The sequence below is a fragment of the Octopus bimaculoides genome, chromosome 3 (genome assembly GCF_046866305.1).
Source record: "Octopus bimaculoides isolate indiv1 chromosome 3, ASM4686630v1, whole genome shotgun sequence".
Taxonomy (NCBI): domain Eukaryota; kingdom Metazoa; phylum Mollusca; class Cephalopoda; order Octopoda; family Octopodidae; genus Octopus; species Octopus bimaculoides.
In genome coordinates, this window is record NC_142930.1 from 95,881,379 (window position 1) to 95,907,956 (window position 26,578).

General features: G+C 33.5%; 1 protein-coding gene across 1 annotated transcript in view; it reads left to right on the forward strand.

Moving 5' to 3' along the window:
• The window catches only part of LOC106870259 (actin-related protein 3), a 78,015-nt gene that overhangs the window by 18,944 nt on the left and 32,493 nt on the right, over positions 1-26,578 (forward strand). The gene's annotated exons all lie outside the window — the stretch shown is intronic.

The window sequence follows — 26,578 nt, forward strand, 5'->3', positions numbered from 1 at the left end:
TCAGTAAACTCTGTCTGATCCATACAAGCATGGAAAAGTGGACATTAAAATGATCATCATCAGTGAATGCTATAATGCATAAGGTGGTAAGTTGTAAGCAATTTTTAATCAATTGAAACTACAACCATAATGATGAGAAAAGTCATCAGTGTTAATGAAAATATATACGTATTTGTATATATTTAAATTTATTGATATTCCTTTATTGATTTTGGTAATTAGACTGTGGCAGTGCTTTTGATGATTTTAGTGGATTTTCATAATCTTTTAACCCTTTAGCATTCAAATTGGCCACAAGCCTAGATATTCTACCAGTTTTATGTTAAAACTGGCCTCTCGTACCTATACTACAATGTCATTCTAAAAATAAGCAATCAAAGCATGAAAATCTCTTAGCTACAAGATAATGCATGATTAATTCAAAATAAGCATTACATTTGAAAGAGTAATATGAAGGCTAAAGGGTTAAGGTAGAAACTGAACTGAGTGCAAACCAAATGCCATAAGGTATTTTTGTTCAAAGCTATGATTCTACATCCTTTGCAAACAGACATATTTGATGGGCTTTCATTAATTTCATCCCCATGGCCATAAAAGACGGCATTTGCAGAAGCCACCATGCAGTAGAACTGAACATAGAACCTTGTTGTTGCAAACAAAACTTCTTAAAATGTCAGCTTTGTGTTTTTGTGTGTGTGTGTGTGAGACAAAATCTATATAGTTGGTTATGGGCTTGGAGGAAATTGCCAGGACAGTAGTTTAACTAAATGCAGTGATCTAGACCAGTGGTTCCCAACCCTTTTATTTAAATGAATTTAGTTCATGGATCCCCAGTACTACCTTTGTGGACCCCAGGTTGGGAACCACTGACCTAGTCTTTGGTGACACAATGGTGCAAATAATCTCTAGCCTTGAGCAGGTGAGTCGAATCTTATGAATAGCCTAGCCTGATGCTGGTAACTATCTGGGGAAGTTTTGATAGGCATTCTCCAGCTAAGTTAACAGAGGCATGTAGAATTATCTGTTTTCATGAAAGACAATAGAACTTCAGTAAGATATGAATTTGCAGCCATTTTGGAAGTTTGATATTTTACTTAGTCATTTTGACTCTATAACAAATATCTAGACAAAATGTTTGGTCATATTCAGTGCATCACAAATCTGATTTGAAGATCTCATTGGGTTTGACTGAAATATTTTAACTTGGGTATGTGAGATGAGTTTTTGTTAAAATAAACAGCGGTAATATATTACTGCTGATTTAATCAACTATGAACTCATCCACCCACCCACACACACTACCACCACCACCACCACCACCACCATCATCTTATTTTGTTGCAATTGGCCTTGTGCCCATTCAAACGAAACTGATAGTTTATCTTGAGTTTATTTTTCATTCTTCATTTTGCAAGTGTTGAAGGTTAGTCATGAGCAGAAAAAGGTATCTTGATATATTTTGTGAAGTGGGAAGTGATACAAAAGGCAGGTGTGTTGTAATGTTTTTAATAGACTTACTTTAGCACCAGTAAGTGCTGAGGAGAGAAAGCTAGTATCATTTCAAATTTGCTAGGGTGTGACTATTTCAGGGCTACACTCAAATGATTTCTGGTTGATTTCATCTCTGAAGAGTTGTGAAATAAATCAGTTGCTTTTGGTAAATCTTGTGTTACCATCAAGCTTTTGTTTTCTTTTTACTCTGTGGAGATTCAAATTTTGGGGTGTGTGTAAATGAAGTTTATTTACAGCCTGGGTCTCTTTACTCCTTTTTTTTTTTTTTTTACTTGTTTCAGTCATTTGACTGCGGCCATGCTGGAGCACCACCTTTAGTCGAGCAAATCGACCCCCAAGACTCATTTTTTGTAAGCCTAGTACTTATTCTGTCGGTCTCTTTTGCCAAACTGCTAAGTTACGGGGACGTAAACATACCACCATCGGTTGTCAAGCGATGTTGGGGAGACAAACACAGACACGCACACATATATATATATACATGCATACGACAGGCTTCTTTGTTTCCGTTTACCAAATCCACTCACAAAACTTTGGTCGGCCTGAGGCTATAGTAGAAGACACTTGCCCAAGGTGCCACGCAGTGGGACTGAACCCGGAACTATGTGGTTGGTAAGCAAGCTACTTACCACACAGCCACTCCTGCTAAAAGTTAGATGTTTTTTTTGCCAGGGAACATAGTTGAATGTTAATGTGTTGTGAACTGTTTGAGATCTGTGTACTGACACTTGAAGTTAAAACCATTAAAGAAGTGGAGGTTGTCCTATAATAGAGAATATGGTGTCACTAGCTACTTTGAACTCTGCTGTGCTTTCACATTGGACTTAATTGCTGCTGGATGATCTGGGCCAGTAAGAGTTTATCCAAGGCAGAACATTAAACATTGGTCATGTTACGAAGTGTGAATCCTTCAGCCACTGTGTTGGCACTCTAACAGTTCAGCATGAAGCAATTCTCAAAATAGCTGTGATAAGACTTACGTTATATGACTATTGGTTAGCAGTCAGGCCAGTGTTTTCTAATCTCATTTAATGGGAAAATAGTTGGGAGTCTGTTTGTAATGATTGATAGTAGTGGTGGTGGTGGTGCTGCTGCTGCTGCTAATATAGGTGTTGGGGTATGAGTATGAGTTTCTAGTTGTAAAGTGGTGGCTTTCATTGGTGCACTTTCCTCCTATTTAGCAAGCATACCAATGTAGTTTTTTTAAAAAGAAGAAAAAAATTATATACAACAAACAACACTCTCTTTAATGAACATTGATACAGTATTAGCTACTGAGGTGAATGGAAGAAACAGTTTTATTAAAACATTTATTCCTGTGAAACTCATTATAAATTGACATCTCTTCTTTATCCTTGTCTACCTCCTACTCACTTAAGTGAAGAAAGAAAACTATTTTTCATTTTTGATGATGTTGAGACAAGTCTGTTGCATAATTTCAATCCCAGATTGCAACCATTTTATTCCATCTATGTTATATCTATACCATTTGCCAATGCATAAATTTCACAACTTCCCAATATTGCTTTTCTTACATATTTGTTTTATGCCTATAACAAAATTGATTGCTGGTGTTGCTGCAGTCCTTATCTGAGAGCCAGTTTTGTAATCTGATATCGAACTTAAACTTCAAAATTTGATCAATATGTTGCAATCTGTTTCTTATTTATTTTATTTATTTATTTATATCCTATCTTAGACCATCCATTCTAAAGCATTTGTATTCAAGGTAAAATCTCAATATAAGCAGAATGATGTGGGATTTCAGTTTGGCAACAGCAGTATAATATATCAATATACTAAGTTTCAAATAATTTACTAACCTCTCCACCCAAATCCTTGATTATGTCGAAAATTAATTGAAGCACAGAAGCAGTATACTTGTTAGAAATATAGTCACAAAAGGGTTAACATCCATGTAGATAGCTGCAGCCTGCCTAATTACTAACTAATGTTATTTTCTATCCATATAGTTGACCTTTCATATCCTGATCACAGCCAAGTCCAACAAGGAACCAAATAGGAACCATCAAGAGGTATAGCTTGGTGTTCCAATTAATGAGTATACTAGCTGGCAGTTTTGACTTGAAATTTTCTTCCTATGTGCGAAATATGCATTAGACTAGCACGCTACTCAAGGGAAAAGGGGATAGATGTCACCTGATTTGCTTAATGAAGAGCCAGCAAGGGAACCTCTTTGTGGTCACTCTTTGCCTAAAAGTAGCAGACAAATCTTCAAATTACACTCTGCTATACTTAAATAAAGGAAGACATTGGATAATGTAGTGAAAGATACTCCTAAAAAGAAGGATTGTTATGACTGAAATATTTCTTGGTGCAGACATGACTGTGTGATAAGAAGTTTGCTTCCCAACCACGTGGCCTTTGGTTCAGTTCCACAGCATGGCAACTTGGGAAAGTATCTTCTACTATAGCCCCAGGCTGACCAAAGCCTTGTGAGTGGATTTGATAGACAGAAACTGAAAGATCTCTGTCTTATATGTGTGTGTGTGTGTGTGTATCTGTGTTTGGTCATCACCACTGCTTGACAACTGATAACAATTTGTTTACATCCCCCATAACTTAATGGTTCAGCATAAGAGACTGATAGAATAAGTACCAAGCTTTAAAAATGGAATATTGAGGTTGAGTTGTTTGGTTAAACCCTTCAAAGTTGTGCCCCAGCATGACTGCAGTTCAATGACAGAAACAAGTTAAAGATAAAAGAAAGATATGTCTACTTCATCAGGGAATGTAGAAAGTGAGGTCTCTCCATGATGTCTGGTAAAACAGTGGCGGTTAAAAGGAAATTTTGTTTTTGAAATGAGCTGTGATATGTTCAGAACAGATATATAATAGGGACTTGAAGTGATAGAATATATATTGGAAACTGGAACTTTACTCACTGTTACTCTGAATTTCATGCTTCAAATTTTTGGATACTATACCTGAAGATTAGAGCAACAGTCACTAGGTAACAGTTAGTGATATTAATAAATAGATACATCATAACATTGCATTTTATATTGAGTACTGTTTTGTTTTTGTTTTTGCTTGCACAATTTTTTGTGCAGGTGTGTATAGAACTAGTAATTTATTTATTTAGCATTCGGATGAGTCTTAGCTTTCTTTTTCCAGTGTGTTAATGTGCTCGAAGGTCTACTTATTTTTGGGCTAATGATGCTGAGTTTATGTAGTGTCTAGTTCCTTATTTCAACAATGTGAAAGATAAGTAATGTTTACAGCAACAGATGATCTCATATACCAACCAAAGTCTTGTAGTTTAAGCATATTGCTACCGTACTTATAATACATGAATACGCATGTGTCTATGTTTCATTCTGCTATTTTAGTTGTTACATTGCAGAGCTCTTATTTTTGAAAGTCTTAATTTCATCATATCTCTCACAAATATACTTGTACTTGCTGCCAGATCTCTATTGTAACACTGCGCATGCATCACATTTGCACTCACTGCTATTGTGTGCACTGTGTCACTTGCACATGTTGTTACACAAGTTCCTCCCCATTTGAGACACACTCATTCTCTTGTTCAAATTCACTTGCACTCACACATTGCTTGAAACTTATGCACTCTCTTACTCATGCACGCTCATACACCTACATTCCCTTACACTACCGAGCTCATTCTCTGACAAATACTCACACACATTTTCAAACTCACTGCTGCCCACTCTTACCTTAACTTTTAATTTGGAACTTATTTTTAGCTAATTTAATCATTTCTGGGAAGATTTGATTGATATCAAACATAGCTGTTACTTGTTAATGGTCATTTCCTTTACTGGTGTTGGCATTAGGTAGTAGTGGTTGTGGTTAAAATAATTAGGTTGCATTCATGGTGGTTTTACTCTTATTATATACATCAGACTCAGCTAGAACATGGAGAACTAATCTATTGTTAACTAAATTAATGAATGTTATTTTATCAGTTAATTCTCTGTTGCTGGAGACCATTCCCAGTTTTCAGTTGTACTGACATTCAGAAAGAATTGCTGATTGTTGGGTAGAGAGAGATATGTAGGTGAATAGATAGATGGTGGGTTGCTGGTGGGTCAACAACACTGCACTACTCAGTCAGAAATGTGAACTTATTGTTCACTCTTTGCTTTATGATGATTACTATTTAAAGTTACAGGTACAGCACACAATTCTTAATGGCTTATTCTATCATTATGTCCCTCTCTGCTCACTTGCACATGTATACAAATGTATATGTGCTGTTACACACTCGCACACAAACTGCATGATTGCATACAGTTACACTCTTTACTAACAGGTTATTTTAACATACTTGTTAATATTTCTTTACAGTTTTGAGTCATGTCAATTTGATATTGATAGATTTGAAAAGCACTAATTGTTATATGTATTTAGAGTTTTATAATTTGCCTACATTTTAATCATATATTTAGATCCTGTGTAGAGGTTTATAGGTTATACAATGTCACCGTGACATGTAAATTAAAAAAACAGTACTGAGCTATTGTTCTGGTCGATGCAAACTCTTAAAGATTTAAAATTTTAATTTTGGTTAAAGTACTTGACTTAATAGTTTAATCGAAGAACTGGAGGTCTCCTTCCAAGCTTTGGATCTATAATAATGTAAATGTCTTTGAGGTTCAAGTTATTGAAAAAATGAGCAAAATGGATGTTAGTTTGTGGGTGAGTGGAAGAAAAAGAAATCCCTTTTGTTAGCAATTGGTCTGGCCTAGCTAAGCAAACTTTTGATCAAGGACCTTCCAGCTATTACTTTCTCATATTTTCAGGTATAGTGTATCTAGAACTAACTTATCCCATGTCCTATTTTTAAAGCTAGAAGTATGAAGTGAGGAAGATTTGGTTTATGTTTTTAATAATAGATTGTGCAACCGCATTAAGATTTCTTCATTGGTTCATTATATTGTTGATAACCATGGAGATAAAATTCATGCCATATATATATATATATATATATATATATATATATATATATATATATATATATAAATGAATGACATCTTTGTTCAAGCTTCTCATTATCAAGAACCCAGGTGTGAAATTACTTCAAAATTTCACTATTCTACTTCTCAGCAATGTAGTCATCATTACCAAATACCATTGGCATGGCAGCAGAAAGCTATTCTTATAATATAAAGATGTAAAATTGTGGTCCCATTCATTGGTTGGTCTAACATTTTCATTGTAAAAGGCACTGTTGATCATATGAATTACAAACCCCAGTGTATGTATGTGTGTGTGGTCTCATTGTGATGTAATTTTTAAAATCAGAATTGAAATTAATTGTATATGAGATCAGCAATTAAAGTTGTGAGTATGTGTGTGTTTGTGTATGTATATATATATATATATATATATATATATATAATACAAATATGAGTATATGCATATATACGTACATGTATGTACATACCTACATCTACATGTATATATAGATGCATATCTGGGTACAGGACGTTGCAAAAAAAAATGTGGACAAAATGATAAGCGGAGTACAGAAAACACACAGGCCACATAGAGAACATTTCCTTCATCAGCTGCCACCATTCTAAACCTAAGCGTTTCGAAGAGTTATATATATATATATATATATATTTATACACACACACATCTCCCTCACTCCTCACTTTATCTATATGGCTGAATCAGTATGCCACTGGATACCTTGTGGTATTTCATTTTCTATTCAGTGCAAATCTTGCACATTTCCATTTTAACTTCCATACTTTTGTGGCTGATAAAATAGTATCAGAAAAAGTACTTGAGTCTAAAAGATTCAACTATATCATAGAATGTGATGCCTCAGTATGGCCACAGTTTAATGACTGAAACTGATTAATGTTTATATATATATATATATATATATATATATATATATATATATATATATATTTGCATGCGTGTATGTAGTTTTTTATTTTATTTAGCCATCCCATTCCTTATCAAGGCATATGTAATCTATAGGAATAAATAAGGAGAAAGGAATATTCTGTGCCACTAGTCACATCACTATAAGGTGAATTAATATTGGGATAAGATGATCCAGTGAATGGTTGAAACACAAATATTGAGAAAATCTGAAAGTTAAACTTGTACTAGTACAGAAATAGTATAATGGAAGAGGATTAACTCAAAATGGTTCACTTCCTGAATTGGTATTTGTGAGCACTTGTACACAGTGAGGCTTTGTTCAGCCAACAAAGAAGCCTTTGTGCTTGTTCAACTTGCCTGAAATAGCAGCCAGACGTCCCTCACATCATACATTACTTTCTTGAAAAGAATGTTTGTTTGTTTTGTAACAATGTTGTCATTTCTCAACAAATCTTTACGAAATTTTTGCGCAGTGAACCAGTTGCAACTCGAGAATAATGCCTGAACAAAATAAATCCTGGGTCTGAGATGAAACAGAACATTAAAAAAGCAATGTTGAAAAACTGAATGCTGTAGTTGGTGGAAGTTTGAGAAAGCTGGATAGTCACAGAAACTGCAACATTCTAAAATATGTCATTTTGTGATATGAAATTCAAACCTATTTTTATCATACAGTTTCTCTTTAATCTTCTTTCTCCCTTTCTTTTCTCTCCCACACAAATGATCTTTCTGTCTTGCAGAGAATTGTATAGCATATCTGTACATCCTATAATTATATATATATAAATTATCATCATCACTTAACGCCTATTTTGAATGCTGGTATGGGTTAGACGGTTTGACCTGAGCTGGTAAACTGGAGAGCTGCTTCAGGCTCCAGTCATTTGTTTTGGTTTGCTTTCTGTGCCCTTCTTAATGGATGCCCTTCTTAATGGATGCCCTTCTTAATGGATGCCCTTCTTAATGCCAACCATTCTATAGTGTGTACTGGGTGTCTTTTATGTGTCACTGGCACTGATGCCTTTGGCACTGTCCATGACCATGATTTCATTTAGCTTGACATTTCTTCTCTAGCACAGCAAACTGCCAGAAGTCTTGGTCACTTGTCATCACTTCCATGAAACTCAACAACTGAAGATCATATTTCACCACCTTGTTCCACATCTTTCTGGGTCTACCTGTTCCACAGGTCCTTCCACAATTAGAGATTGGCACTTCTTTATGCAACTGTCCTTGTCCATATGCATCACATGACCATACCAGCACAGACTTCTCTCAAGCACACTTCAGCTGATGTCTTTTATACTCAATTTTTCTTTTAAGACACTTACACTCTGTTATACGTGTATTCATACCCACATACTTTTTATGTTGGCATGAGTCAGGTGGAATTCATGACGCAAATTTTCTGTGGTTGGGTACTCTTCTTGTCACCAACTCTCATCTGTTTTCATGTAAGGTAATATTTCTCATAGTCCTTTGAACATAAAAAAAGTACAATTGTCAGACATTTTCACAGATGGTTGTAAACAAGTGACACCATTCATGTTATAATGGCATTTATTTACAATTAGTGCACAATGTTAAGACTAGAAACATGAATGTGCTCACACACACACATTCCTTATATATATACATTGTACTAAATACATTGCTGACATTGCCTCTCAACAAAATTATCTTCTAGCTTTGTGTTTTTGAAAGCAAGTGGGATAAAAAAAAATGCTTACTTAAAATGCAGTTAGAGGTTTATGAAAGGAAAGGCATCCAGCTGTAAAAACAATACCTTAATATGTATTTGCCTAACCCTTGTTAGCATGGAAAAATGGATGTAAAATGAATGTGGTCACTTTAGAGAAATAGCAACTAAATCCCCTTCATCCAATATGCCCTTCAAAAAGGAAGGGCATATTGGATGATGTCTTAGGTATTCTATACCTATGGAAATACCTTTGATCATAGAACGTATTTCCTTTGATCTGGGACTGTGATACTGGATGCAGTATTCTCTTTTGGCGGAAATATTATGTTAGTTTCTGTTGTGAATGCCTTTGCTACAGTGTTTATCTTAGCTATTTATATTTATTGTTCTTATTGGATGGACTTCACATGAGTATATGTATATTTGAATCAAGTATTTTATGGTTCTATAAATATTTAGATCAAGTATCTTTGGCTTAGATGCTCTTACTAATACTGACTTGTAGAGTTGCTATTTTTCACTTGAATAGTAATATCCTATTGAGAACATTTTTTATATTTTTTAACAAGCTCACTCGCTAATCGTGACAAAAGCATCTGTTCCAGCACTGTTATTCTATATATTGCTGGCAATGAGATGAATCACTGCTATCTCTAGTGGTTAGGTGTCTATCATTTACAAGATCAAGGATGGTCAAAATCACATGATCTGGTGGTCTCAGTGCTGGAGGTTGTGTGGACTTACCTCCCTGCTAGCAGTATAAACAAGAGTGTATTTTGGACCAAAAGCCAATATAAAAGTTTCTCTCGTGGTAACTACCACAGTATAGTTTGTTCTAACAGAACATCTACATTTAAGTACAGATAAATATTACCTTTCGGTATTAATACTTTGTCGCTGATAAATAAATATTTAGAGCATTATACAATAACTCTAAATTTTCAGACTCCTGTCTTCTCTGTCTATAGTTTTATTATTCTACATGCTTACTTAAGACAGTTTGGTACCTATCACTTACTGTACCTTCTTTATATTAAAAAAATATTTTGTAAGATTTTTTGGAGGTGTTCAAAGGATCATTATTGCTAAAAAATAGCACAAATAAATTTAGAGACCCTGTTTTCATTGATGTAACAGTGCTAATTTAATTTCTGACTAAAACACAAGGCAATAATTAATTGGATGAGGGTATATAGTTAATTAAATCTATCCCAACACTTGACTGGTGCATAGTTTATTGACCTGGGAAAGATGAAAAGCAAAGTCAATTATGTCAGTGTTTGAACTCTGAACACAAAGGGATGGAATTAATATCCTTGCAAATATCTTCCTCCTTACCAATTATGCCAATCCACTGCTCTAACAATAATGGTTTAACCCTGTAACATTTAAATTGGTCATAGGTGGCTAAAATATTGTATCTATTTTATGTTCAACCTGGCCAGATCAGACCTCTCACAGCTACCCTACAATGTCATTCTAAAGATAAACTACCACACCATCAAAATCTTGAAGGTGCAAAATAATTCATGATTAATTCAAAACAATGTGAATAAATAAGCATTGCGTTTAACAGTAAAAGTTAATATAGTAATCATTCAGATGTCCTATAGTGTGTTTGTTTATTTTTTAACACCCCCACCCCCACCTCCCTATTTTTCTCCTTCAGGTGATTATCACAATATTTCATTCAGCATTTGAATTTTTTTCTATTTTTGACTCATTTCATTGAATTCTTCATCGGCTTAAGCTCAGTAATCGTGTAACATCTGTGAGAGGGAGTATTAACTGGTGTTCCAAACTCATTTATGAATATATTATTCTGACAGATAACATTAAAATCTAATTCAGGTTATGACCTGAAAACCTTTTAGATGAATCTTTTATTAACATGGCTAGGATTTCCCCCTAACATTTACAGTACAGGTCAAAAATTTACACTTAATTGCTAATCTTGTAGTTAATATATTTGATTTTTTTTTTCTTTTCCTCTTTTATATTGCTTCTGTTGGTATTATGAGACTGTGATTAGAACATTGCTTTTAGTGAAGTAGAGTTTAGATGTCTAGCATTCTCCCATTAAGACAGTGGCATAACTGGAACTTTACTGTCCCTTAATATTTAAGACTATTTATTGGTAGTTGTGACAGTAGTAAGTTAATTGCTAGGAAAACTTCTTTCTGATTTTTTTAGTGTTTAACAACACCTATCTGTTAATACATATTGATTTTTTTTTTTTATTTCTACTTTAACAACTGAATTGGAAGAACAAAAATAGTATAGTTCTAAATATTTTAAGATGGAGTATTGATTCAAATTTTAGTCTCCTGTATGTTCTGGAATTTTTTAAAGTTCTAATTAGCCAATTCATTCATTCCATTTCAGTAATTTGATTGGTGCTTTTCAACCCCAGTTTTTATATTTTGCTTATTTTAGTTAATTTTATTTGAAACAAAAGAGAAAAATGGTGCTACCGGGGCAGATGGAATTAAAGGGGTGCTGTTTTGAAATTTTTTTGTGACAGTAACTAATAAAAATAGATGAATTCATATCATCTTCTCAGGCTTTAATAAAATGGGAAAAATTAAAAGTTAAAAAACGAAACAAAAACACAAAGCAAAACAATGCTAACCTCACTTCCAATTACAAAATATCTTGGGAGATTTGATTTTGGGGAAGGTAAATACCTTTTTTTATAAATATTCTGCTTTAAGTTTTGATCTAGGAAAAATAAAAAGTGACCCAGTTATGAGAAATGGGGAAAATGTTTAGAACGATAAGTTATAAATGGTGTGTCTTACTAATGAACAAACATTGTCAGTTTGGTGATTATCAAGTGCTTTCTATGATTACATCATACAGTAGAAGCTTTAGTGGCAAACTATTGACTGCATAAAATCCAGAAGAGTGTTGTTAGCAAATCAAATTTGCTATTAAATGGAGTTTATTGTACAGAATTATAGCTGGCAATTCCATTTTATTTATTTATTTTTTTTTTGCAAAGAGTAAGCTGAAAGTGTTGTTGCCATCTGTTTTTTATGTTGTTAAGTGTGTAACTCATCATCCTCTGTCATGATTCTATATTAAGTCACATGTATCCTGACAGCAGTTGTGGAGAGTTTTAGACTCATCATGAACTTCACATAGAGAAACCTTCTATGAAGAGTCTAGGCACACACGCATACATCTCTCAAAGCTCTCGAGACACCTAAGAAGCTATAGAACTAACTGCTTAGTATACAGGTTTGTTACTTAAATGTAGATGTAACCACTGTTTGTGAGATAGTAGGTGTTAATTACTTCATTCAGAGGTTAGCTATTTAGCTTATTTATATATATGACATATCATGCTTAGTAAAACTGCTAGACTAAGTAGTGTGTGAAATAAAGAAATTACTAAGATCCGGGCAATTGAAAATGTATTTTAAATTCTTTTTTTCAATTATGATATGAAAAATGTATTTTCTGTTACATCTGTTTAGTGCCTTCTTGCATTGTGAATCTGACTATTATGCATAAAAGTTTAAAGACTTTTTTTTTCTGTTTTTAGAAGTCATTTGATTTGTGAGCTTGATTCTTTGTAGAATTAATGATTATTTCTTGGTTTGTTTATGGCTGCTACATTGTAGTAATGATATCTGATCGTACACGGGCTCATGACCCCATCTTAGGGAAGTATAGCTGATGGCATCAATCTCAGTATTGAACTGGTACTTTTAGTAGCTCTCAAGGAAAGATGAAAGGTGAAGCTGAGCATGGCTGGATTTGAACTGAGAATTGAACTATACGTTACGACATTTTTTTTTATGTTCTAACAATTCTGCCAGTCTTTTGTTTCAAATTATGAGTTGCACTTTTTTTTTTTTTAGGACAATGGACATGATGATGATGTAATGTCATTGGTCATTTCATGAAGAGTTTTATGCTAGTAGGGCGGGGGTAATTTTTGTATGGAATAATTTAAGCATTTTGTTGACAAGTTTATTATAAAATATCATTAGCAATACTATAAATCATATGTACTTGGTCATTTTTAATCCTCACTTCTTAAAACTATAGAAAATTTTGAGTTCATTTTTGGATTGAAGAAACATCTTTCTTTCAGTGAAAATTTCGTAGCAAATAACTTATTTTTCTCAAATCTTGTTGGAAGATTAATTTTCCATTATCCTCTGCTGTAAAGTAGTTTTGTTTCATAATCTTCTAAATATTTACTGATGCATTCATAGGCTTATAATGACCTAACCTTCATTTGGTTAGTAGCTACAGAAACATTTTCAGAATTTTTAGTAGACTTGAATGAATCATACAGGATTCCATTAGTCTACTTCACTTCTGACTTGTTAATAATTATATGAGGTATTGTGACGAAGCTCAAAATTTGAAACTGAATTGCTAATCAGGTTAATGTTTCATTTTCTTTAAGAAGAAATAGAATATTTCAATTTATTTATCATGTCTGCTAAAATTTTTTAAAATAATTATCTTTACTAAAATTCTACTTAAAAGAATGACAATTTCTTGTAAAACAAATCCAAGAAAATAAGCATCAGGAAATATCACCATTGTCCTTAGTACTTGGTATAGTGAGGTGAAAGATGTTGGGTGCTCAAAGTTAAACTATGATGGAAGTCCTGAAGTATATTTTAAGGACTGAGTACATTTGATATTAGCCCTGAATAGTGGATGTGCCCAAAATATAACAACTCTGCTATATTGGATAATATAAAAGTACACATTTTTATGCTACAATGGTGGTAGTACCTCTAAAAGTTGGAATTCTAATACAAATGTTCAGTTTTTATACTGAATTAAAATGGTTGGGTTGGTTGGTTCAACATCATCAAACAAGATGGAAGATTGTGTCATGTCTGTATATATCATCATCATCATCATCATTTAACATCCGTTGTCCATGCTGGCATGGGTTGGACAGTGTAACCGAAGCTGGGTAGCTACACTCTAATCTGTTTTGGCATGGTTTCTATGGCTAGATGCTCTACCTAATGCTAATCACCTTACAGAGTGTGCTGGATGCTTTTACATGGCACCACACGGGTTCTTTTATCTTTTACCTGTTTCAGTCTAATGACTGTGGCCATGCAAGCGCACCTGCCTTGAATTTTAGTGAAAATGAATAGACTGCAGTACTTATATCTTTTAAAGTCTGGTACTTATTCTTTTCTTTTGCCAAACTGCCAAGTTGTGGGTATGTAAACACACCTGTCCTTGTTGTCAAGCAGTGGTGAGGGACAAATACAGGCATGTGTGTGTGCGCACACGCATGCACACACACAAAAGGCTTCTTTTGGTTTCTGTCTGCCAAATCCACTTTGGTTGACCCAAGCCTACAATAGAAGACACTTGTCACATTTTGGGACTGAACCCAGAACCGTGAGGTTGGAAAACAAACTTCTTACCTTACATTCATTCCTCTATATATATATATATTTTATGTGGCGGATAATTACAAAGTGCACCATAATGATTAGATGCAATGATGGCTGAAGTTAATTTGTTGCTAGACTACTAAGCACATATGTAACCAAGAGTTCCACATAACTATGGTCACTCTGTTGTACCTCTGCTAGCATCCGGTTATAAAAGTAATTGCTAAAAAAAACAAACAAGTAAATAACCCATCCTATCAATGTAATCATAGACAAATGGATGTAAAATGTGTGTTTGTGTTTTCTATATATATATATGTGTGTGTGTGTGTGTGTGTGTGTGTGTGTGTGTGTGTGTGTGTTTTCTATATACATGTGTGTGTGCTTTTTGCTCATAGTGAAACTATTTTTGAACTTGAGGAAGTGTGAAGTGCTTCAGCTTGTAAAATAATCATGTTTTATTGTATTGTTTTCAATTTAGTGTTTAGCTCCTTCATTACCCTCAGTATCTATGGCAATATATATCAGACAATTAGCTGAATTCTAATTTGAAGATCTGTGTGTGTATGAGAGATACAGTTCATGACATAATTGTCTACCTAATAGCTTTTAATTCTCCATTTTATTTGTTTAAGTGTATGACTTGTATACATGTACATAAACACTTGTGGTATAGGAAAGACAATGGTAGTTGTTGTAATGGCGAGAGTGAAAATAAAACCCTACGAGGAAGGTCTGAGGGTTTAGTGTTAACAACAACTGCTAGCTCGAAATGAAGACAGGATGAGAATCCTGATGTCTCAAGTGTTATTTTATTTATTTTTCCAATGACTCTTTAATCTCTTGTCTGGCTCACCCTGAATGCTGGAATATTTATGATCCAATCAATTACAGGATGTCTTTCCCCCTCTACTTCTGACAAAGAAATTGCCTTTCACCATGTACCATCAACTCGATTAACCATCCATATCTATTGGGCTTTTTTTTTGTTTTTTAATGCTTATGTTTTTTTTTTATTTGCAAAATAAATACTTTTATAGTTTAGTTAGGAAAAGCAATGCTCATGGCTTTCTGCTGCAGTTTCTTTGGCATAGGAGTGGCTGTGTGGTAAGTAGCTTGCTTACCAACCACATGGTTCCGGTTTCAGTCCCACTGCGTGGCATCTTGGGCAAGTGTCTTCTACTATAGCCTCGGGCCGACCAAAGCCTTGTGAGTGGATTTGGTAGATGGAAACTGAAAGAAGCCTGTCGTATATATGTATATATATATATATATATATGTATATATATATATATATATATATGTATATATATATATATATATATACATATATATATATATATATATATGTATATATATATGTATGTATGTGTGTATATGTTTGCGTGTCAGTGTTTGTCCCTCCAACATCGCTTGACAACTGATGCTGGTGTGTTTACGTCCCCGTAACTTAGCGGTTCGGCAAAAGAGACCGATAAAATAAGTACTAGGCTTCCAAAGAATAAGTCCTGGGGTCGAGTTGCTCGACTAAAGGCAGTGCTCCAGCATGGCCACAGTCAAAAGACTGAAACAAGTAAAAGAGTAAAAGGGTAAAGAGTAAACTGGTGAGATTAATACAGATGTTGAGTTAGAATATTTTTTAAGCCAGTGGCTGCAAGAAAAGAACGAAAAAGAAAAAAACAAAATACCAATTGGGAAGGGAATTTCAGAGGGATGAGGTTTGGGGGAGGAATGAGCAGGTATAGTATAGCTGTGTTGGGTGGAGGTAAGGACCAAGGCACAGAAACCATTGTAGTAGCAATAACATAGTTTGTTAGGAGACAATTTTACTTTCCAGCCCAGATTTTTTCCGTAATTTTTTTACACTCTTCACTCTATTTCTAAGCAAGACTGATTGCCTTTATGCTTCAAAGGAATTTGAGAAGATTAATTAATATTGGTTATGTATTGGTATATTAAGCTGGTTTTTATAACATTACTTCATAAAAAATTCCAACTGAAAATTATGGTGGCTCTTTTACCTGTTTAAATCTAGTAGTTTCATGTCTGTAATAATGGATTCTAGAAGTTTTAAGATACAAACATTTTAATATAGATGGGTAGCTAGTTTGGTATCCATAGGAGCAGGAGTAGTTTTAGACAGATTGGTAAGGAAGAAATTAAATTAAATAACTTTTCTTTTACTTAGGTTTTCTCTCTAGTTTTGTTGTTACATCGGACTCAGTTTAGCAGATGAAGTTTAAGTAAACAGGATCCTGCATTTTAAATTGATGTAATGATTATATTGTTCAATTAAATAGAGTTGCATGAAACGATCGTACTGCATTACCTCTGGATATCCTTGTTGCTTATTTTGAAGGTTCCTGAATAGTTAGATATATTATTTGATCGAAATCTTTGACTTCTTGAGAAGGAAGAGCAACATCCATAACTAATGGGAAAAAGATGAGCAAACCAGGACACATGGATTGCTGTTGTAGGAAGCAGCTGTTCTTAAACTAGAGATTTGATGTAAATGTGAGAGTGGGCTGTGTGAATGCATCCAAGGCCCAAATCATGGTGTTAAACTGATTTAGATCTAATGCTTTTAATAGGTACACCATATATAATTAGGTCTGTGGCATATAATTAAGCCTTCCATCTATAGTTTGGAAATTCCCTTCTGACTATCTTCTGAAAAGCTATTTCAGATGTCTGTAAAACAGTTAAATTTGCTGTTCATATTTTGCTGCTCAGTACTTTGATCCTTTCTAAGTCATTTACCTGTCTTCACATCAGTAGGTCACAATGTTGTTTGGCTTAAGGGCACTTTTTTTAAAAAACTTTTAGAATCAATTATCCGAAACTGATATGTCTGTGTATAGGCAGTATATTTTCTATGTATATGTGCGTGAGTAATAAGTTTATGAACACATGCTGATGTAGCTCTGTGTACTTAAGCATATATTTAACTGCTTTATGTACGTGGGTGTGAGTGTAGATATGTGTATATATATATTTATACATGCACAAACAATTGTTTGCATGCATGTGTGTGTACTCACACACATCTTGGCAGAGATTTAATGAAAATATATATAATAATTGTCTGTTGAGAAGTCTAATATATATATATATATATAGCTTGTTACAATAATATGAAAATTCTTATTCAACAAAGGATAGTGGAAGTGGTTGGTTGCAGATAAGTAAGTTCAGCTACAAACATAACTGTCAACAAACCAATAAGGGAGCACCTACATGGTTGCTTGATCTGCTACAAATAGCAGCCATCTAATCTCACACTACTTTCTAATCACACACTCCAGTCTTACAAAAGGACCGATTAGCTCATGTGACTTTGGGTTCCCTGCACAGGAAAAAGACTGGGTGGTTGTGGCTAGAATGAATACCTTTGATTATAAGTTTGCTTGATCAGATCTGAGGCACTAAATGCCACCACAACTGTCAATCATTATTTGAATTTTTCTCCTGTTTGTTTTAAGGACAATCATCATTTCCTCCTATAAGAACCTTTACCTTATCTTTCCTCTTGTGGATAGTCTTATCATCAACATCTTAATGGCTGTTTCCATACTGGCATATGTTGTAGAGGCCTTTGAATTAGCATATTGTCATGGATTTTGGGTTTTTGTATTCTCATCTGCGAAGCCCACTAGCCTGATATCTGATCTCACTACTTCGTTCTAATTCTTCCTTTGTCTTCCTTTCCTCTGTTTGTTATTTTCCTCTGATAATTTATGGTACTTTTTCATCCAGTATTTCCATTGCACTTTTCAAGCAAATGAACATTATACATATCTAACAGATTGTGCTCAAGTTGCCTATCTCCAGCCTTCACAGTTGCTCCTCATTCAATATTCATATATCACTACTATATCACATCTTCTTTCCTACATATTTGCTTCATATTGCCTGTCTTGAGAATACATATGATTGATTAGAAAATAACCCCCCTGAACTTCTACAGGGTACCAGCTCCCTGTTAATATTTGACATGAAGTCTTTCACAGCTTTTACTTATTTTAAAGAAAAACTGCTTGAAGTCTCCTTTATCATAAATGAACTCTTCCCTTTTCCTTTTGTTGTACTAGCAAAGGACTCCTCGTCTCTAGTTACCTTCCATGTGAAGTCACATGATTGTGAAAACCCGCACCACAGAGACTTCACTTCCTCTTTAGTGGCAGAAAATAACTTCAACTGTGAGCTGGGGGTTGGCCTAAATATTATACTTGCCATTTAAGTACTGTTTCAGTAAGCGTGATATCACAACTTTTAACTTTTGCCTAGTTAATTGTGTGTGAATACATTAATCTGTAATTTTATTAAATAATAAATTTATTACTAGGTAATTCTGTTACAAGTAAATAGAACTCAAAATAATTTCATCATGAGTAAATACATTGTTGGTAAATTTGTCATTTTCCTTATCTCCAGAGTAAATACAACTGCAGACATTTCTGTTATACTATATTTGATGTTATAAAAAACATACTCAATTTCAGCAGTGCATATTCAGGAAACAAGGTTTTGGTGCATTAAAGCTTATGGGAAACCCAACATCACACTATAGGATCTGGGATGGCTTTTCTTAATTATTTTTTTGAAACTTTAAAAAAAAAAAAATGTCTTATATGCCTCCAAACATGGTGTTTATGATGCACATCTTAATAAATGGCTTGTAATCCAAATATTGTTTACTTTTATTGAACTCTAATTTCTTTAGTTAAATCAGTTACTATAGCTATTTCAGTTGTTATTACCTGTATTTCTTTGCCTGGCAATTAAGAAAAATTAAGTCATCAAAATGGTGCCCCCAGTTTGTTATAAGGTACACAAATTAAAAATACTCATTGACTTTTAAACATAAAATTTTTTTTTTAGAAGATATCTTACTTCTGCCAATTTAATATAGTGTCAGCTTTATTTGAACTTCTGTTAATGAAATTAATTGTGTTTAGAGTCAATTTCTTAAATATTGTTTGTAAATTTTCACTTTTTTTGTAACTATTAAAAATATTATTTTTCGTTTGTAATTTAGTTAAAATCCCATTTTTTAAAAAATACATATTTACTGTGCTATTCAAATTTATGACAGTAAATTTTACTTACTATATATATACCTGTAGCAGAATTACCTTGCAGTGTACTTAGTTGTGATGTAATTATCTTATAGTGAATTTACCAGGCAATAAAATTACAGGTGATGTATTTACCACAATGTATTTACCTACGATGACTTTACCGTGAATCCTCTTAACCATGAGCAAAAATAATCTGATCAATAAATAAATGTAGTGGAAATTGTGTCAGGGATCCGATTGTATATATGTACTGACATTTTTTGACACTTTATATTGTATAATACTATCACAACATAAAACAACAGTGAATATATATATCTGTAATCATATGTGCATTTTAAATGAGTGTAGGCATAGTGCAGTGGTCAAAAAGTTTGTTTCTCAACTATGTTGAGAATTATATCCCAGTGCACAGCATCTTGAGTAAGTGTCTTCTACTATAACTGGAAGCTGTGTTAAAGCCTCTTGTGCATGTATGTGATGTGAATATGTGTATGACATGTAATAGGCACCCATGCTTGTGACACATAAAAGGCACCCACTACACTTTTGGAGTAGTTGACATTAGGAAGGGCATTCAGTCGTAGAAACCATGCCAAATCAGACTGGAACTTGGTACAGCTCTCTGGCTTACAACTTCCAGTCAAACCTTCTTACCTATGCCAGCATGGAAAGTGGATGTTAAATGATGATGATAATGATGTTATTTACAGGCTGACCATAAAGCCTGGATAAATGAATGTGTTCAAATTAACAGAAATATAGAGATATTGCATTTGAGCTTGAAAATGCTATTGAAAATATGCATTTTCGCCTATGTATCCAGACTTTGTAGTCATCTTGTATACACATATACACTTATATAAATTAGAAGGGCAATGTCCATGGCTCTTTTGAAGGTTTCAGAGACTGGCAGGCGAAAGTTATTCTCAGACTGGAGACCTGGTGGCATAAATACATCCAACAAAATGGACTTCACTAAAGACTGATGGGTAGTGCTTGTCTTTAGGAATGGTTCATGTCTATGATAGAAGACACTAACCAAGGTACCTTGCAGTGGATTGAGCATGAAGCCATGTAGTTTTCAAAATTCTTAATCACATAACTCTACCTGCACCCATAAATATTGTATGTATGTGTATATCATTCTCTTCGAATGAAGCCCTTTTCAATATTCTATTTGGAGTTATAGATACTCCCTTGTCACTCACTATCAGAAATGCAGTAAGCAAGTGATTGGCTAGGTGGAAATTTGTAACCAATGACATTATTGTTTACTAATTGTGATAGGAAATAAATGACTATCATGGCTCTTCCACAATTTAATTCATTCACTTTGAATGCTTGATCTCAAATGAAGCCACTTACTAAACTAATACAGATCTGAAATGATCGATAAACTCTTCAGTGAAACTCTCTCACCTATTCCTCATGGTTGTGCATGTCCATTCCACTTTCACTTGAACAAAGCTGTTCAACCTGTCCTTCCACTTTACCACTGCATATTATATTTTATTTTAAACTCTGCCTGAACCAGTGTAGTTAATCTTTCAGTTCTTGAAACACTGCCGTCCAGTGTTTTTTCTTATGCATGACACTCTAATTCTTCAAATTCCATATTAACCATACTAATCACATTCAATTATATATCTAATAGGAGTGATATTGAACAATTTTTATTATATTTAAGTCTCTCTTCATATAGTTTATGAGAATATAGCTGCTCATGAATCTGCTTACTAATTACATTTGTGGCGTAGTTGTCATTTTGTTTGGAGAAAACTTTTCAAATTCTAAACTCTTTAACATTCAGACTATTTTGTCAAATGTAATAAGTATTTATTCACATTGTTTTGAAATATTCATACATTATCTCTCAGCCTCACGATTTTGATGATTGATTGTTTATTTTTAGAATGACATTGTAGGGTATATGTGAGAGGCCAGATTTGGCCAGTTTGACCATAAAACCGGCAGAATATTTAGGCCGGTTATGGCTAATTTAAATGTTTAAGGGTTAAAGCTGGGAATTTGCTTGTTTGTTTGATAGTGAAATATAGTGAAGGTGTCTGAATATTGATTGCTGATTCCTTTGAATGATCTGTTCAGGTTATGTGCACCCCTATTCACACTCTCCATGGTGGATATTGTTCCTATTGTCCTGTGCATGTTTAACTATTACTATGCATACCTAAGATCTGTTAATTACAAGTAGAAACCAGAATATCTTATTGCTAGTGTAGACCACTGTAGCTGAAGTCTTGTCACAAGTTTTGGGAAGCAGTTTTAAATCTATTACTTTCAAACTTGATAATAACTAAGAGTTGAGTGGATAGTAGATGTTAAACTCTTGGATGTCAGATTATGAATTCATATCCTGTTGTGGAAATTTATTTCCTTCAGTAAACTACTATTCAATAATTTACTTTCCCTGTGCATACTCTCTTCATTTACTGTTGTAATCTTCTTTATTTAGAGATAAATGCCTTGGCTTTCTATTGTTCTATCCCTTATGTTGAGGCACCATATCCTGATGGCAAATTCTCTATTGTCTACTTAACATCATAAGAAATATTCTTATTTTTCTTATGAATTTGTTGAGTTTAACTCTCAGCTTCCCATCTATTAATGTCTTTGGCTTGAATTTTATTAGGTTTCATAAACCTCTCATGATACCATTACTGAAAATCCACATCTTTTTCCTAATTATCTCTTTTTTTTTTTTTTTTCTTCTTAAATTCTCTTGTGGTGCCAATTAATTGCCTAATTGCATGTTTTCTTTACAACCTAAAATCTAAATGTGATCCTTTTTGCACTATTTCACATCTTTGTAGCTTGATAATTATGGAGTCATTTCATCACATTCGTAATTGAAAAACAATATTTGGATAGCTATAGCATCACCAACATTTAAAACAGCACACTTTACTTAGCAATTATGAATTCTATTTCCGTCCTCTCTCTTTAACAGATTCATCATTCCCTAAATCTCTGACTAACAACCCCTAAGGGTCCTCTTTCTAACACCACCTGTTACTGACACAAGCCAATGAGAGATCATCTAAATGGTTGCTTGATGTGCTAGAAATAATAGCTGAATCTCCCTCAAATCATACACTACTGTCTTAGGAAGATGGTTACAGCTGGGATCTCTCTTTGATCAAAGGTCTGCTTGACCGTAGCTGACTTGGCTTAAAAAACAACAGCCAACTGAATTTGCATACTTACTCCCTCTCCCTCCCACTTGATCACACACCTGTTGCACTGTTTGTTCTTTGTCTTGTTGTTCATTTTTATATTTAACTTCCTAAATATTGCACTAAATACTTTGAACAATCTTTCTACCTTAAGTCTGCATTTCTGGAACTTGCTTCCTGTCCAGGCCTTTTCACTACATATAGATTTCTCTTGAAAAGGTGCCAGACACTATTCTTTTGTACACCAGTCACAAAAGAAATTAATATGCACACATGAGATTGTGTGCGTAAGAGCTTAGTTACTTAAAATAATGTATTTATAATTATACATTCTGTGTGCATTCTTTTCTTGCAGGAAAAAAATATCGCACAGCATAAGATTTTCGCACATACTGACTACTAACAATTAAAGGGAACATTGGTGCCAGGCCAACATCTTTTGTGATGTGATGGCAATTGGTTATAAAAATTATTATTGTTGATTAAAAGAAGAAAAAAAAGAAAAATATGAGCCCACTTGTGATTGGACTTAAAAACATTGAGTTAATTAACTAGTCGGGTACTCTACTTTCCTTGAATTCCTCTCTCAATGAGGTTTTCTAACTTTGGTACCAGGCCACACATTCCCTTGAAAATGTTGATTGGTTCAACCTCAGTATGTTACTGGTACTTATTTGACATCCTACTTGCTGAAGAATGAAAAGCGAAGTTGAACCTGGTGGAATTTGAACTCAGAACAAAGAGAGATGTAATAAAATACTACTTGTTTTGGCGCTCTACAGTTTCTGCTGCTCAACTGCTCTTGTATCTCTCAGCATGTATTAATTTACAATTCAAATGAAGCTTCACCATCGCAACCCTCTTAATGAGTAGTGATGGGAGATAGGAAAGAAAGCATCAGTCCAACTATGTATTTTGTGATATATGTACACAAATGAAGTGCTTGAATAGTATATTTGGTGGCAAGTATCAAAATAAGATTCACCACCACTACCAATAATAATCAATCAATCAAATAAACAAGTAACACTTGATCTGTTGTCTGTTGTGACTTAATGATTATATAGTTGCACAGAGTGTTACTAATTTGGATTTAGGGAGGTGTGTGTGTATGTTGGTGCATGCTTTAATATACAAAGAATATAATTATTCTGCAGTGTTGGGGGAAACAGTTAAGGAAGTAAAGGTAAACAATAAGTTTTTTTTTTTCTTTTTTGATATTTCCTTTCATTTTTTTTTTTTCCCTTCATATATTTTTCTTGTGCTGATAAACTATTAATAGTACTATAATGAAACAACCTGATATTTTTTATATATATATATATATATAAATATATATATAGACACGTACACACCATATAAATGAGGTGCTGCAATATTTTTATTTCATCTCCCAGTCTGTTTCCTAGCTACAGTTAATTATATTCTGGTTATGTTATGTTCTTATGATACGTGAGGCAGTCTACAAGACAACTTTGGCATGTGCATTTAAGAAGCCACAAGTTAAATATAATATAGTGAAACAAAAGGAGCAATATGCTGGTACTCTTGTAGTTTCTGTACTGAGTATCTCATCAAGACCTTGAGAAGAAAACAAAAATAGAAAAACAATGATATGAAAAATATTGTGTAGATGGATAATTGTAGTCATATAGTATTTAAAGTCCTCTTTGGGCAGATTTGCTAGAAATGGTAAAGTGCCTCTCATTACATTGAGTGGACATATGACAAAGCCAGCTGTTTTTCATTCCTCTAGAGTTAATATATCTGGAATTGATTTCATCAACTATATTAACCCTTTCATTTATAAATATTGCCCCTTTGTCTTCAAAAAATAACTACCAGTTTGTACTCCTCTCCAAACCAAAGTTATTTACTATAGGACTATTTCTTTATAGCTCTACCCTCTCTCCAGACATTGTGTTATTATCTTTCCAATGTTCTAACAAAACTAGTGATAATATTATTTCATTCATACAAATTGTTGCACCATTGTTTTTGACTAAACTTTAGGGAACATTAAACTGAATTACTATTTACAAGTGTTGGTTAACAGTAAATTTATTCTCCAAACATTATACCATTGTTGTTTCATTGTTTGTTTGAGAGAACATATTTATAGTTTGCAAAGGCTATCATTGTACTGTACATAGCTTTTTAGTCGTCTTTGTTTTCCTTTTTTTCTTTTTCTAACAGTCAAGCTGATTATTATCCTTTTTGTTTTTAAATAAGTGACAATATAGTCTTCTAAAAAAAACAAGAAGCTGATAACATCTGTCTTTAAGTATTCTGCTGGATAACAGAATTAACACAAAATTAAATGACTATTGCCACAAATGGTTTCATTGTTTTTATGGTTACATACATCACAAGTTACTCTAACAGTATTCTTTTATTGTCTTACCTTATCTTAAATTGGGATATTTTAGGTTACAAGAGTATATACAGCTATCTTGTCTTGTATGTTGTTTTCTGTTGCTAACCTAGTTGAGTTTTTTTTTAATTGTTGGCAGTTAAAATTAAACCATTCTTTTGTAATCTATTTAACAGGTAGGGTTCAGTAAACTAGTATACGTGGTATTTCCAGTTCCATGTTTAGTCTTGTTTGTATAACTGAGTTGTACTAAAATAAGAAGAAAATGTTTTAGTCTGCTTGACCTGGGGCTAAACTATAATTAGAATTGAGCTGATGGTTCACATTTGTTGACACCAAATAATTGTGTTCAGATGATGTTTCTCTCTGCAGGCCTGTATGTAGTTGGGGAAAGCAGTCAGTTTTGTCATCAGTCAATACATAATATTTGAGCTAGCTGATCTTTTCTAAGACTAGTAATGCTACTTTATCAGCTGTAAAGTAATAGAAATTAAATTAAATAAAAAGTAAAACCTAAATCCTTTTGTCACAGAATTTGAACTCCAAACTTTTAATACACCAACTCTATTCATTTGTTAAACTAGTTTTAACTAATCATTGCTAGTCTGGACTTTAACTTTATCTATTGCTGTTTTGTTGTTTATCAATTTAGGAACCTATATATTTGCCATTGGTGTGTTAGGGTACACCCCTCAATATGTTTGTCGTGTCTGAAAAGAAGCTATAGCACATGTAAGATTCCTGTACTATACTCTCAGTGATACTGTTGCAATGCTTTAAAAAACCCTGCAAACTGAAGAATTTCTTGTATGAGTTCTCTTCCATTTTCTCACACTGTCTCTGTGTGTCCATTTTTTTTTTTTTAATAGGATGATAGTGCATGGGAGATTTGGCTGTTGTTAGTCAATCATCTGGGGAGGGTCCTTCATTGGCTCGAAAATAGTAAAGTCGTAATTGTAGGTAATTACTGAATTAATTAGACTGTAAAAGATGACTGTTCATTTTTCATTAAAGCAATGAGGATTTATTTCTGTTGAAATAAGGACATTTTTTTCTCTATAAAGAGGAGGGGATTTAATTAGTTGCATTAATACCATTGTTTTAGCTGTACTCTATGAACAAATAAAAGGCATTTAATGAGGAGATAAGAACCACCAAACTTCATATCATAAAGTAACTAATTTTCTGTAATTTTTGTAAAATATCCACTTTTATTATATACAAATAGAACTAGTTTAGTTGAGTATGTAGATTCATTAATTTTGATGATCAACGTTACCAATCTCGCTAAGGATTGAAACACAGAACAGAGATGCTAAACTTTAAATGCTTTTCACTGTACCATCACCATTACTCTAATAATGATGATAATAGATTTCTAATATAGTTATAAAGCCACATTGCAAGGAAGAGTATAGTAGATTATA